Genomic DNA, 16,228 nt, shown 5'->3' with positions numbered 1-16,228 from the left:
CTTCAAATTTGCTTGCAACTTTGATTCCTCTCCCCCGTCCCAGTGTTCCCAGGTATGCAAATTGTTGGTTTGGGCATAATTAAATACACACATGCACACACCCTTAAAAGTACTGAATATGGCAAGTTAGTACTTAATGTTATTGCCTTAAAGTGTAATAATAAGCTTTTTGTAGTATCTGCCAAGTTTCATTCTACAAAACAAAGTTTGATCATGTCTGAAATTCAAAAACTTAAATTTGGATTCTAAAAATCTGCTATATTTTGAATTCATATCCTATGCATTAGCTCTGTTCCCAGCTGTGCTTTGGTGTTGTGTTTCTTCTGACCAACAAAAGCAGAAGTGAATGAAGGATAGAAAGCCTGATATAATAGAAAGGGAAAGCAACAGCCAGACAAGCAGATCAAAGGGTCTCTGCATGAACCACAGGTGGTAATAGCACATGACTATTCGCCTTGCAGGCCAGGTTTCTCTGAGCTATACAGGTAGAATGACCTAGAGATACTTACAGAAAGCTAGCAGGGCTGTGTGAATTGGGTAGCAGTAATGAGGACATAGTTTTACTTTCCCCCCATAGGTATAAAACTTACTTGATATCAGAGCTGATCTGCACATGTAGAATAATCATGTGGAACTGCTCTTTTTGGGACTGTAGAATTTGAGACTGCAGATGCCTAGGAAAAACTAGCAAGAGCTAAGGAATTCTGAGACTTGTTCTTCAGATAACTTGTCACATAAAAGGAAATATACCAACCCACCTCACAGACTAAAAGTTCTAGATGTTCCTGTATACATGCACCCCTTTGTTCTACAGGAGGGTCTGGCCCAGCAGGTAACTGGTGCTTATTCTGTCCTAACGCTGCTTCTGATTGGCTCCTGCAAATCTTACAACATCCAGGCTGCCTATTTATTTATATCATTTGTTTTATTTATTTATTTATTTATTTATTTATTTATTTATTTCTATACCGCCCAATAGCCGAAGTATACTGTCCATTAAGAAAACATCTGTGTGGTTCACAATAAAAGTTCAAAACATAAAGTACAAAATACATATATAAAAACGCAATAGAATAAAACCAAGATTTTTTTTTTTAAGGCAGCAACAATGAGTACCAAAAGTACAAGATTTTAAAAGGAATAAAACATTTTGATCTTGAGAGTAAAAACATGGGAAAATAAAAAGGTAAGAACATATGTAAGAAGAACCATGCTGAATCAGACCAAAGGTGTGCATTCTGTTCGCACAGTGGCCAACCAGATGCCTGGTGACTCACACACAAATAGGACATGAGTGCAATAGCACCCTCTTGCTCATATTCCCCAAGCAACTGAAACACAGAGGCACACCACCTTTGATACTGGAAGTAATATATAGCCATCGTGACTAGCATCCTTATCTTCCATGAATTTATCTAATCCCCTTTAAAAGCTGTCCAAATTGATGGCCATCGCTATATCTTGTGGTAGTGAATTCCACAGTGACTATGCGCTGTGTGAAGAAGTTCTTTGATCTGCCCTGGGTCTCCCACCATTCAACTTCATTGGATGACCCAGGATTCTAGTATCATTTATACATCTCTACCATACCCCGTTCTACTCACCTTCTGTCTAAGCTAAAAAACAAAACAAAAAACCCAAGGAGTTGCTCCGCCTCTCTGTTCATTTTGGTTGCCCTTTCTCCACTTTCTCCAGCTGATCCCACAGGGATGCTTCCCATCTTATCCTCCTCTGCTATAACCTGCTGGAATGGCTGCTCCCCCGTGACAGTTAAGGGAGGAGTCTGATGGAGTGGGTCTCCAGCAGGGATGATGGAATGGTCCAGTTATCCATCTCATCTCCCATCACTGCAGTCTGCTGGACAGGCCTTGGAATGTACATAAGTAAGGCTGCTATCCTATACTGAATTACCTGAGAGTAAGTCCCACTGAACTCAAGGGGCTTACTTCTGAGTAGAGATGTATAGGCTTGCACTGTAAGTGCATTAGGCCACAGGTGGGCGGAAGATAGCTCTCCCAGATGTTTTGGACCTCAATTGTCAGGAATGCTGGGAGTGGAAGTCCAAAACATCTGGAGATTTACTTTGTGTCCACCCCTGAATTAAGCCTCTGGTCTCCAGAGTGCATAGGAGAACCAATACTATTTATTTAATTTATTTATTACATTTCTGATCCACCCCATAACTAATGTTCTCTGGATTCCAGAGATAGGGAACACTTGTCTAGAGTGCATCTGTCACGCATGTCTAATTAATAAACATACATGCCATACTGCCATGTCTGGTTAAATACAAATCAGGCAGGCAAAAACACATGGAGCATAAATAAACAGAGCTAAAAGAACCTTAAGGACAAGCCTTGGCCAAACCAAGACACAGGCCACAGTTAGGGGTCTGGCTCTGGTACAAGTAGACCAGAGTCCAAAAGGCCAGAGGCAGGCAATATGGCTGAATATTTATTTATTTATTTATTTATTTATTTATTTATGGGCCAGTGATCAGGGTTCAGAGCAGGCAGACGAGAGGTAGTGCATATGATGATCTAAGATAAGTTGGTGGTCAAGCAAGGATGTTTAATAGCTCCTCCTGATGGCAAGTTGTTAATACTGAGGCCTTGAGTTGGATGATTTTGGGAGCCTGGTGGGTCCTGATTGGCTTGTGGGGTCAGCTGACAGTATTGCTGTCAGTACAGAAGCCCAGAGGGCACCGTTGACGCACAGAGTTTAGTTTGCCTGGTTTGCTGAGGGGCCAGAATGCTGTAAGCACAGGAAGGTAAGGCTCTGGATACTGCTTGCTGGAGGCCTGGGCTTGAGACACCTCCACCCCAGCGACCTGTCCCCTCGGCTGCCTTATAACAATCCTCCAAATTTTACAGGATTTTCTTAAACCCACATATTGTTTGCTGGATTGGGAACCACTGGCAGGTTGAAATATGAACGAGGTTGCAGTGCATCCAGTGACGTAGTGGTGAATTTTGAAGTGCAGGGCGCTCATCATGGTAGTTTCCATAGCCCACAAGGTAAGTCCCAAAATGCAGGCAGCTGTGTTGATTTGCCTCAACAAACCACTTCTAGCAGTTTTCATCTCCAGCAGGAGCAGGTCTTTTGTAAAGTGAATGGCTCTTAATTGCCCATTCAAGGCCAAGCCAAGCCAAGCCAAAAATACTTTGCATTACAACAGGGATAGCTCACAACAATGTCTTGTTGCTGGGAAAATCCATCCCCTGCCCCAGCTATTGAGAGGGCTGTAGCTAAACCCAGAAGGAACAGGGAAGTCTGAGGGGGGTGGCAAGATTATGTCATCATCCCCGCTAATCAAAAAGTCCTGGTACTTCAACCTTGTGAGCCCTGGCCCACTATACCACTGAGTCTGTCTGTATTGTATGGGTTTGAATGGGATCCACATTCTGATGTGGATTGAAATGTGCATCTGCATTCTCACTGCAACTAGAGGCACATGAACACCCCCCCCCCCATGAATAGAGTTGGATTAAGGCCATATGTAATGATTATCTAGGTCACTAGTTTTCATTTACGGATTATCCATTATAGAAAGGTGTCAGAAGTTCCTGCTTATGCCCTCCAGGGACATTTTACATAATTTTCTCCCCCCCCCCCTGGTTTTTTTTTTTTTTTGGAGTGGCATAAAATTTCCCTTGACTGGCTCTGTAACAAAAGCATGAGTAATCACCTTCTTCTTTTTAGACATCATCCTCCAGTATTGTTGGGTAGTGGTACATTGTGTAGCTAGTGAATGATGTCAAGGTCAGAGAATCTTACTGATTGAGAAAGCAGGATGCTGTCCCCTGTGATCCAAGGAAGAATGATTGTAATTTACTTATAGAAACCACTGGATGTCACTGTTGCGTTGTAGACCTCTGTTGTAAACTAGTAGTAAGTTTAGCACAGGAATGCAGAAAACATTACTTTTAGCTAGGAGTTCAAATCAAATATTAACCACATACTCCAATCCTAGCATATTATGTGGGAGTATGCCCAATTTATTTTATTGTTTATGGCTGGGATTGTAAGTCATGTGTTTTTACACTATATTCAGAACTTTGAAGAGGTTTTTATTAGAACCATTGGCTCCAACATAAATGCATATACAGTATTGTTTCATTATCAGAAACGTGTTTCCTTGATTAGAATTGGGCAAATACTTTTGAGAGATTGGTTTGCACGGATTATGTGTCCTTGTGATAAAATGCAATGTATTAATGGAATGCGCTGTGTACATTTGATACAACTACTTAACTTGTGTAAATAGCCAATGCTTTTGTGTTCTATGGATCAGTTGCCTGTGGAAAGAGCACATGACAGCAGTGTGTATTAGTAGAAATGTTCATTAAGATTTGGACATGGACGTTTAATTTTTCTTGTTGTTAGCATGTTGGTAAGGTAATCTGTGAAAGTGCTGATCTCTCTCTCGCTCTCTCTCTGTCTGTCTCTCTCTCTCTCATACGGCAGGGGGGCAGAATCTCTTTCAGCCCAAGGACCAAATTCAGTTTTGGAGAAGCTTTAAGGGGCTGCATTCCAGTGGTGGGCAGGGCCAAAGGGGTGGAACCAAAGGGGTGGGGCCAAAACCAATCCAAAACAGCAGCCTACACTAGCTTAAAGCTCTTCCTTCCAGTCACTCAGCCTTCGGAGAGGCATTTCAACCTTTTACAATGGGGAAAAACCTGCAAAAGTTGGGAAACCACCAATGTGCAGTTGGGTGAAAGGGGGAGGGGGCATGGTCATTTGGGGAATGCTGAAGGGCTGGATTGGGACTCCATGTGGCTAAGGTTCCGCACCCTTGGCATATGGCAATGTTGACAAAAATGCCTAGCTTTTATTGCAAAGATTGTCTTGCTTGATCAGGCCAAGGTCCATCTAGTCCACCATTTTGTTTCCAACAGCAGCCACCCAGCTCATTAGGAGGGATGTGAGGGTGACACCTTGCTCTTATGGTTTGTCCTGAGCATCTGGTATTCTGAGTTAGTCCATCTCCAAAATGATGGATTTACTCTTCCCTGTGTCACAGAATGTTCATCAGTATTGGTTGAACTTTCATGCCATTTAGGTATATTACCCCAGATATGAAAGGTGAATGCGTATCTCATTTGCCATGTTTCCATTTCAAATACATGTAAAGTGGCAAGTGGGGAGAGAATTGGGTATCTGGTCACATGCATTTTAAAGGGGAAAGTGGAGATTTAGATATAGGTGTGCCCTTCATACTTGATGTGGTACTTGTGTATTTTGTACTGTTTGTGGACATAGTAGGAAGGTGGAACATTACATTTTAATAACAATAAAACAAAGACTTGGTCATCGAGTCCTGATATCCTGATGAGCAAACTAGCTCAAAGTGGGCTAGATGAAACAACGATCCGGTGGATTCACAGTTGGCTACAGAATCGGACTCAAAGAGTGCTTATCAATGGGACCTTCTCAAACTGGGGAGAGGTAACGAGTGGGGTACCGCAGGGCTCAGTCCTGGGCCCAGTGCTCTTCAACACTTTTATTAATGACTTGGAGGAGGAGGTGCAGGGAATGCTGATCAAATTTGCAGATGACACAAAATTGGGCAGGATAGCTAATACTTTGGAAGACAGAAATAAAATTCAAAGTGATCTGGATAGACTGGAGCGCTGGGCAGAAAACAACAGAATGACATTTAATAGGGATAAATGCCAAGTTCTGCACCTAGGAAAAAGAAACCAAATGCACAGTTACAAGATGGGGGATACGTGGCTCAACCACACTACAAGCGAGAAGGATCTTGGAATTGTTGTCGATCACAAGCTGAATATGAGCCAACAATGTGATGTGGCTGCAAAAAAGGCCAATGCTCTTTTGGGCTGCATTAATAGAAGCATCGCTTCCAAATCCCGGGAAGTACTAGTTCCCCTCTACTCAGCACTGGTTAGGCCTCATCTGGAGTACTGTGTCCAGTTCTGGGCACCACACTTTAAGAAGGATGCAGACAAACTGGGGAGGGTTCAGAGTAGGGCAACAGAGATGATCAGGGGACTGGAAACAAAGCCCTATGAAGAGAGACTGAAAGAACTGGGCATGTTTAGCCTTGAGAAGAGAAGACTGAGGGGAGATATGATAGCACTCTTCAAGTACTTGAAAGGTTGTCACAGAGAAGAAGGCCGGGATCTCTTCTTGATCATGCCAGAGTGCAGAACACGGAATAATGGGCTCAAGTGACAGGAAGCCAGATTCAGGCTGAACATCAGGAAAAACTTCCTGACTGTAAGAGCAATACGACAATGGAACCAATTACCTGGGGAGGTGGTGGGCACTCCCACACTGGAGGCCTTCAAGACAAGGCTGGACAGCCATTTGTCAGGGATGCTCTGACTTGGATTCCTGCATTGAGCAGGGGGTTGGACTCGATGGCCTTGTAGGCCCCTTCCAACCCTACTATTCTATGATTCTATGATCAGAATCTATATTTGGAAAAGTTAAGTAGCGGTCCTGAGAGAGGCAATTAATGGAGATTCTTCGATACATTCCAGAGAAGTATTTATGTATGTATGTATTTGTGTATTATGCATTTATTTGTTTATTACAATTATATGGCACTCTTCCTCCAAGAGGTTCAGAGCAGCTTGTGGGTAATTCCCAGGCAGTCTCCCATTCCGACAGCTCACAGCACTGGAAATAACTGTTTTGTTTCGGCAATGGGGTAGACCATCAAATTTGGTCTCTCACCCCTTGTAGGGGTTACAGGTGGCCTGAAGGTCAAAACTGATGAGATAATGATCTGTCCATGCCAAAGGAGTAATTGCTGGCTCCCCCACCCATATATCATTTTCTCCCAATCCAGCACAGACATCCAGGTCCAAAGTGTGTCCTGTCACATGTGTCGGGCAAGATATTGTTTGAAACAGGCCCATGGTTGACATGGCGGCCATGAAATCCTGAGCCGCTCCTGACAAAGTAGCCTCCACATGAATATTAAAATCCCCCAAGACCATAAGCTTTGGGGTCCTCAACATCATACTTGAGACCACCTCAGTCAGCTCAGGCAGTGAGACTGTTGGGCAGCGGGATGGGCAGTACACCAACAGAATCCCTATCCTGTCTTGGGTGCCCAACACCAGGTACAGACACTCAAAACTGGCTGACTGTTGGATAGGGCATCTAACCAGGGGGACAGAATCCCTATAGAACAAGTTTACCCCTTGGTTATGTAGTGTTATAACAAAAGAGTGGCCCATATTATTTTAAAAGGGCATATACCGTATAGTCAGAGTTGGATCCAACATATGCCTTCCATTGACAGAAGGGCTCCATTCATGGAAGGTGCCACCACCCAATTTTTGGAGTTCCCTCCTTCCATTCTGCACCACAGCTGACCTCATTCAGCAGGGCCCCTTAGCCCTCTGTGTAGCATTTTCAGGGGGCTGGAGGGGCTGCTGTGGGGAGGAGGAGGCAGGCAAATCCATTTCTGCCAGCCCAATTGCATGTGCCTAAATGTGGATCCAACCCATAGTATGTAACCTCCACCCCCCAAAAACCAACAGTCATAAACAAGACTGTACAGTAGTATGTTGCTTCACAAATTCACAGAGCAGTAACCAGGAGATAAGCCTGGCCATTCTGACTATAGGTGAATCCAGGAACTGTAATTTGGACAGAGGTGGCTTTAGCAGGTTGGGTGGGAGACACATAGCATGGTTTCTCCTTATGCGAAAAAATTACAGATTATGAAACCAAACAGAGTCAGGACTTGTGGTACCATTAAACAATTAAAGTCATAATCCTATTCAGATGGGTGGCTGCCTCCGAACTCAGAGGTGACCGCCTATCCAATGCAGGGCAGGAGAAACATGGAGGGGATCGCTCCCTCTGCGCTTCTCCTGCCCTGCGTTTTTGGCTAGACAGCTGATTGGCTAGACAGCTGTCTAGCTGTGGGAGGGCAGAGCGGGGGAGGAGGCTGCTGTACGACACATTGCATGTGTCGTACAGGCATTTCCGCCCTCCCTGCCCCGGAACACCCCTTTTCGGCTGCTCCACACCCCTCTTGTGAGCGTGGAGCACGGGGCTGTTTCGCGCTGCCTCCAAGGCAGTATGGAAGTGGGGGGAGGTTGGAAAACCAGATATCCTATGTCAGTCTAGCCACTGTCTAGCAGCCATAGGATTGCTCCCTAAATCCACTAAACTCTTCTTCCTTAAAAAAAAGTACGTTGCTAGAACATTAACATATTTTTAAATATTTCTGCAAGTTCCCCAACATCTACCATGAGTTACTTGATTACTTGTCACATACTCTTCCCAGAAAACAGGCATTGGGGTAAGCCTGCAGTGAGATCGAAATCACTACAAAACTATATGGTTCACTATGTGGGAAAAAAGCAATAGCTTTGTAGTGGCTTCCAATCCCACGTTAGGTTTACCTCGGTGTTTGTGTTCTGGGAAGTGACTGTGGCACAGTAAACAAGTGCCACACTTAAACTTAGAAGCACACCCAATTCAAAGAGAGAGAGAGTGAAATATGCCATCTTCATATAATAACTATGGAGACTGAGCAGCTTAATATGGCTTAAACCTGGGTGGGGCTTGAGCTTTATGAGGGTTGAGTTTTTTTCCAGTTTGGGGACAGAATTAGGGAGGGAGAAGAGGAGTCTGTGATATATTGTGGAAGGGGTAGAGCTGAGGAAGGAAGGAACGCCTTCCTTCCTTTAGCCCTTCCCCTTTTCTGTGTGCCTCTTCTAGGTCCCCCTGTAAGCCGTTGCTATGGAGGTTTCTTGTCGAAAGACTAGGTACAAATTATGCTGACTGGAAAATCCTGAGTGTCAAATCTTGTGTAAAGTGTCAGCTAGCACGTGTGATTTTTTGTTTCAAAAGTTGGCTACGTCTTTCTGACACAGCATCTTTGATCATGTTTGGGTCATGGCCCATATTTTGAATGTGGCTTTGAAAAGAGTCTGACTAAAACTGACTAATCAAATTGGGCTGCAGATGAGACAAAAAGGCTGTTTCCTGAAGCCTCGAACTGGCATGGAACCTGCACATTTAATAAAGGGCTCAACAACGTTGGTAGTAAAACAAATACACCCCTGGGATACAGGCTTTCCTGAGAGACCATAAGGAGGACAATTATCTTAGAAGCCAGGTAGTGTCTGCCTCTCCCTCAAATGGTGTAAACCCATTGGCACATGGAAGTTGCCAGTGAAATGTTTTGGGTGTGTAGGCCATAGCTTGTTCATAGATATTGGAATTCAGAAGAAAACGATTCCCCAATGCACTTAACCAATCAGCAGTGAGATCCAAGGATTAAAAGGCCCTTTGTGATATCAGCTGAGCATGTGGCCCCAGAGCAGCCAAACCAGTAGCAGCCAGGAGAGTTCGGGCTGTAAATGGTTAATGAGGGCCTCTGTGACAGAGAAGATCATCCAAAAAGAGAGACATCATCGGCAGCTATTGCAGAAATGCAGGGGGTGTTATATGACACTCAGGACCTATAATGCAGATGTAACTTTACTAGTTATAATAGACTATGGACAAAGGGTGCTTCCAGATAAGGCTTTTATTGTGCAATCGCCCTGCCTCATCCATGGCATTTTACAGGGGGTCCAGACACCGTTGTCGTCCATTTGCAAGCCTTCTGTGTTTTCTCACTGCTTCGTCCATCTTTTTTCTTTCCACAAAACCCCCACACAATCTGTTAAGGAGGAAAAGATGGAATAGCTGCACAATGTCCTTTGATTGGCAGAGCTAGCAGTCCTCCATTGGGAGGCACCCCAATATCCACATCCTGCAAAGATACACGTGGAGCCTTCTTAACTTCAGTGACAAATACTTAAGCTTCTGAGCAATAAGGATTTTGATTGTTGTTCACTGCAATGGTTTTTTTGAAAACCCCCTCTTAAGAAGCCAGCTGAGTTCATGTAAATTTAGTTAAGAAAGATCACCACCTTCCTATTTGCCTTTGGGCTGGGAGATGCATTTTTTTTTTTTTACTGGGTTTCATTGGACCTTCTCTGTTCTTTCAGTGCCTCTTTCTGTTCCTGTAGGAGTTAGCTTTTTCTTCAGTTACCTAAAAAAAATGGTGGTTCATGCAGGTTTTTTTATGCTTTGGTGCCGCCTTTGATGCCCCCTTCAGTAAAGTGTCCAAGGGGGGATCTCCATGACAACAGGAGGAAAAGCAAATGGAGGATTACCCGGATTTTTCAGGGAATCGGCTTTGGTCCACTCAGGGCTCCATGAATGAGTGCACTGTACCATCCTAAGTCACTTCACAGGAACATACTTCCAGGTGGGGTGGGGGGTTTGGAGTGAATGTCATTAGACTGGCAGGGGTTGATCAACCAATGTGAGAGGCTTCCCCCGCCCCATCCTTCCTTACAGTGAAGCAAACATTAGAGAAACACAGTTGCAGCCTTCTCCCTCCCCTGAAGCTCCCGATGTTGCAAAGTAGCAAAGCTGTGAAGTAATTACTTCTGAGAAGCAAGGAAGCAGACATCAAAGACATGCAGCTTCGACATAGCACTTCACAGCCTTTAGGAGAGTTAACCCTCTCAATACTTGAAGCACTGTAGCTGCAACCAGCCCCTTTTCTAATCCCCTTTCTCCTTTCCCCTGAAGCTCCTGATGCTGCGAAGGAGCGAAGCTGTGAATTAATTACTTCCAAAAAGCGAGGAAGCAAGCATCAAAGACACACAGCTTCAATGTAGCTTTAAGGCTCCTAAATGCGTTATTTCAGTTCATGGGAATCTCAGTAACTTCAGGAGTGCACATTTTGGGAACAAGCCTTGTTGACCACAATGGGAGTTACTGTTGAGTAGACACTTGTTTGTGCTGAGAAAGACAGGGACAGGAAACACCCCTTGACCTGGATCATGGTAAAAGGCACACTCATGGGCAGGGCTAGCATACTCAGAGTAAATGTGGGGGTTGGGGCACACAGCAACTATAGCAGAGAGAACCGGACTTAAGGGAAAGAATGGGATTTTAAGCAGTCTCAGGAAATTGTTTTTTCCGTGAAAAGCTCTGGGGTGGCTGTGGGATGGCAGCCGCCATGTGCCCCGAACAACCTCCAAATGCAGCCAGCTTTCAGCAAATTGCCTGTGGAGACACCCCCAGGAAAATTATATTTTAATGACTGTACAGGCTTTAAAGAGCCACAAACTATAGCATAGCCACAAGATGTATCCCACAACTAGGGATGGGTGAGAATTTCATTTGGTTTATTTGTCTTTTTTATAAGAACCCATCCAAATTCACAAATTTTGTCATAAATGGGACAGAAAGAACTTCATATATATATATATATATATATATATATATATATATATATATATAAAAAAAAATGAATGCATGTGGGAGAAAGCAAAATGGACATTCGTCCACCCAGGAGGAAGGCTTTGCATGCTTAGTGCTTAAAAGTCTGGGTTTGAATCCCCATGTGTTCAACCATGTTAGTGCTGCATTGGGTTGCCTCCTCTTTTTCCTGACAGGCTCCTTATCTTTAACAGCGACATGGCAAGCAGGTACAACATGTTCCTCTCTACGCAGGGAACAGCTGTACCTATTGAATTTGGCCATTGCAGATGGGTGTGGATTTAGTTTCGCTGGTTCTTTTAATAAGAACTTACCAACATTTGTAAGTGTCTTCATAAATGGGACTTAAGGAATTTGAGATTTAAAGAATTTGATTAAAGATTACTTCATATGGAGATTAATTGCCATTCATGTTAACCATATTTTTTATAATCCTTTTTATTTTTATATAAAATATATTGAAGATAAATACTATAGATAGTGCACTGTTTATCACATATTTTATAGATTTCAGAAACCTATTTACACAAGCATCTTTTGTGCTCATGGGCTGGGTGGTGAAAAAGTGTGAGTTTCTGCAGTCCTTCATTTTTTAAAAAAGAGGTTCTTCAGCTTGCATCTAGAAGCCGCTCCATCTAACCAGGTAAGTCTTTCTCCCTCATCTCAGATGCCCGTCCCTGAAATTGCTGTTGAATTTGTCATTGTAGTTGCAAAAATGCTGCCCTTTTGGAAGGAAACAAAGCACGTGAGGCGCTCCCCTTGCTTTCTTGCAAAATCACTGCTTTTTTGCCACTGCTGTGGCAACGTGAGCAGCAGGGGCTGGGGCAGGGCTCCTGTAAAATTGGCCAGTGGAGGGCCGCATATGGCAACCCCTGGCCTATGCATATTGGTTCTCTGAATTCAAATGAACGTGCATAAGCCACCCGTGCCCTGCACATTCATTCTGTCCATAATGAACAGTTGTAAAAGGTTTGGATGACTCACATGTGTGAATTTACTTCACTGAAAGTGAAGTATATTTGGGATGATATGAATAGGTAGAAAAGTTGAGTTCTATCTGTGGTGTTTGATCCTTGTTTGCTCTTCCACACATGCAAATAGCCACTAGATACCGTAGCTATGTGCAGTAGTAGCAGATTGATGAAGAAGCAGGTATCAACCAGACGTTACCAGTTGTGGGTACAAAACCAGGGTGCGGTGATGGTTCACATCTGATGAATCCTGGTTAAAATACTATGATGTTGGGTACGTTAAGGCACCACCTAAGGAATAAGAACATCAGAAGAGCCCTGCTGGATCAGACCAGGGGTCCACCTAGTCCAGCATTCTGTTCACACAGCGGCCAACCAGCTGCCCACCGGAAACCCACAAGCTGGGCATGAGTGCAACAGCACCCTCCCGCCTACGTTCCTCAGCAACTGTCATATAGAGGCTCACTGCCTCTGGGACTGGAGGTAGCACAGAGCCATCAGGACTAGCAGCTGTTGATAGCCTTCTCTTCCATGATTTTTTCTAATTCCCTTTTAAAGCCATCCAAATTGGTGGCCATCACTACATCCTGTGATAGCAAATTCCACAGTTTAACTATTTGCTGTGTGAAGAAGTACTTCCTTTTATCTGTCCTGAATCTCCCACCAATCAGCTTCATAGGATGATCCTGGATTCCAGCATTATGAGAGAGGGAGAAAAAATGTCTCCCTATCCACTTCCTCTCCAAACATAATTTTGTACACTTTTATCATGTCTTCTCTTACCTTTTTCTAAGCTAAGCTGTCTCAGATATTGTAGCCTTTCCTCATAGGGAAGTTTCTCCAGCCTCTTGATGATTTTAGTCGCCCTTTTCTGCACTTTTCCCAACACTACAATGTCCTTTTTGAGGTATGGCAACCAGAACTTTACACAATATTATAAGTGTGGTCGCACCATAGATTTGCACAAAGGGAGTATGATTCTTGACAGATTCATTTTCAGTTCCTTTCCCAATTATGCCTAACATGGCATAATTAGAAAAGGAATAATTAGGAACAATTTCCAACAGCAGTCCTAAGTTCTGTTGCAAGCAGAGTTTTATTAAGTACTCTGGCCAGGTAAAATTGCATATCAAACAGTGGGACAGCTTTCTTTGGAGGGCATGCACATAAGGACACTCCAGATTCTTCTTGCATTTGCATTCCACGGTCTGTTTCTCTTGTCCTTCACAACCTTACCTTGCATCCTTCAGTGAAGCCCTGTACTTCTTGCAACACAAGATTTTGAGTTCAGGGACTCATTATTTTCCCCTTTAGCAAAGAGAGTTTTATTGTAAAATTAGCCCATTTTAGAAAGAGATGAATGACTCTGTTATAAAGTGGAGATTAGCTACAATGGTATTCATTACCCAGTGAGACTGGGGTGGGGGTGAGGATCCTTAATGAGTCTTTTACACTCTGGATTACCTGAGTAGCACCGTTAGCACCGTGTTGCTTAATGGTTTCCATGACCCATAAATGCATAGCGTATACTTTTAACAGAAATGCCATTATTTCCATGTGTCCTGCATGCCCTAATAAAATGTGTGATATTTAAATCCCTGTGCATTTATACTAGAGTCATATTTTCAGTTGGGAGCATCTGAGCACCTGGAAGAAGAAATATGAGTTAAGGGACAATCACTAGGCATTAAAGATATTTAGAGAATAGAGAGCATATTAGCAGTATAAACTGCCAATAGCAGCAGTAGGAGAGAGCAAATTAAACAGCTGTAAAATAAGACACAGTGGGCACAAATTGCATGTTAAGAATTGTATAGATATCTAGCCGTACTTATCAGGGCTAGATTAACCTCCAGGTACTGTGGCTCCTCGGTTATCTACGTAATTGTGGTATTCAAATCCCAATTTTTCCATTGTAACAAGAGCAATCTGCCTGTCTTGTTCTCTGCATTGGATTTCTTTAAAATTCAAGGTAACTAGTAACAGGTTTATGAACTTACCACAAGGCAGGGATAGAATGTCAATATGTTCAAGGGATGACAAATGAGGGTCCCTGGTCAGCACTTTTGAGACCCATGTTTACAAGCCTATCACACAAAGCAGCCTTCCCCACCCTGCTGCCCTCCAGATGTTTTGGACTTCAAATCCCATCAGCCCCAGCCAGCATGGTCAATAGTCAAGAATCCCGGGAGCTGTAGTCCAAAATATCTGGAGAGTACGAGGTTGGGAAAGGCTGATCTAAAGTGCCCCGTCACCAATTAGAGATGTTACTTTCTCCAAATGTCCGTTACTTCTAGTTGGCAACAGGTGTAGGGACAGCTGGTAACTTTTAGGGTATCTGATTTATGTGTTATGTTTATATCCTACCTACCTTTCATGGAGCTCAAGGCAGTGTACATTAGGGATGGCAGAGAATTTCTCCACGAATCTCCGGGAGGCCGAATGCCAACGCATTCGCTCCCCCGAAATTAGTGGAGAAACGGTCCGCCACCCCCCCGCCACCCCCCAGGATGGGACTTACCTTTGCCGATTGTCCCTGGTGCTGGCGGCTCTGGGCGCCGCCACCATTTCCAAGTAAAAAAAAAACAACAACCCTCAAGCAAACATGATAGGCTATGTAAAGATTTACGTAGCCTATCACGGCTAGATTTTCAAAAAACACCGTGATAGGCTACGTAAATCCTTACATAGCCTATCACGGCTGACTTTGAAAAAAAAAGAAGCGCGTACGCAAATGGCGGCACCCATGGGTGCCGCTATTTGCGTTCCTTATTTGGGCACGTGTAGTCTACGTAAACATTTACATAGACTACGTCGAAAATAAGGGCAATGCAAATAGCGTTGCCCTTATTTTCGCCATAGTCTACGGAAATGTTTACATAGACTACACGTGCCCAAATAAGGAATGCAAATGGCGGTGCCCATGGGCGCCGCCATTTGCGTACGTGCTTCCCCCCCTGCAAAGTCAGCCGTGATAGGCTACGTAAGGATTTACGTAGCCTATCACGGCTGACTGCAGGGACGCAAACGGCAGCGGTTACGGCCACCGCCATTTGCGTCCTGGCCGGCAAGGAGGATTCGCAGCCGGAGGGACGAGGCGCCTCCCCCCCGGCCAGAATTTCGGCGGGGAGGGATGGGGTGCCTCCCCCCTGCCAAGAGTTTCGGGGGGAGGAACGGAGCACCTCCCCCCCGCCAAGAGTTTCGGGGGGAGGAACGGAGCACCTCCCCCCACCGCGAAGCAAGCTGCGGGATCAGGTAAGGGACTTTCATCCATCCCTAGTGTACATGGGATTTACAGGTGATCTTCCATCCAGGCACTGACCAGACCCAGTCCTGCTTAGCTTCAGCAAGATTGCTGTATCATCTGCCTGCACACAATAGTTCTGGCCATGATTTGGCCCAATGCTGACACCTAATATAGGATAATATAATATAGGATACTAGTCTGGATAATGTGGGGCAGAAAAGTACACTTTGTACTGCCAAATATTGAGCTTTGGAAGATGTGGAACCTGCCCGTGTTTCATGAGTTAGTTTTATCCCAGAAAGCCACATCTCCGGGTGTCTCTACATGAACGATTTATTGCATGCTCATGATTGGTTACTCACGGAACTTTGCGAGTCCTTTACATGACATTCTCAACCTCCAGGCTGTCTCCCGCACATATCCCCCTTTCTCCCACTTTCAAAAAGATAGAAGATAAGCTAGTAATAAAAGTTAATGGTGCCATATCAGCAGTGTGTAATAATGGTGTAGGGCTATGAACTTGCCAAGGAACCATGTGTCTGTCATGTAAAGGCTTGAGCACATTTCTCGATTGCAGGCCAATTGGAGGGCGAAGAGGGTAAAATGCCTCCCTGCAATGAAGGGAGGGAGATCTGATCCCCCATCCCACCAAGCTTAGAATCATCATCTTTTGTTGATTCAGAGCACCCCATTAAGTTCAGTGGGGCTTACTCCCAAGTAAATGTGCCAA

At 44.2% G+C, this 16,228-nt stretch overlaps 1 protein-coding gene across 2 annotated transcripts in view; it reads left to right on the top strand.

The window, feature by feature from the left end:
- The first annotated feature begins 2,683 nt into the window (after positions 1–2,683).
- The window catches only part of SLC26A7 (solute carrier family 26 member 7), a 139,625-nt gene continuing 126,080 nt past the window's right edge, over positions 2,684–16,228 (top strand). Inside the window, exon 1 of one of the 2 annotated variants that reach the window (XM_084848013.1) lies at positions 2,684–2,770. The gene's annotated coding sequence lies outside the window, so the exon portion shown is untranslated. The remainder of the gene's footprint in view (positions 2,771–16,228) is intronic. The other variant, XM_084848014.1, reaches the window with a different exon arrangement.

The sequence above is a fragment of the Heloderma suspectum genome, chromosome 4 (assembly GCF_057233095.1).
Source record: "Heloderma suspectum isolate Gila_16-S chromosome 4, 16-S_ref, whole genome shotgun sequence".
Taxonomy (NCBI): Eukaryota; Metazoa; Chordata; class Lepidosauria; order Squamata; family Helodermatidae; genus Heloderma; species Heloderma suspectum.
This window is presented reverse-complemented; position numbering and strand designations above follow the sequence as displayed.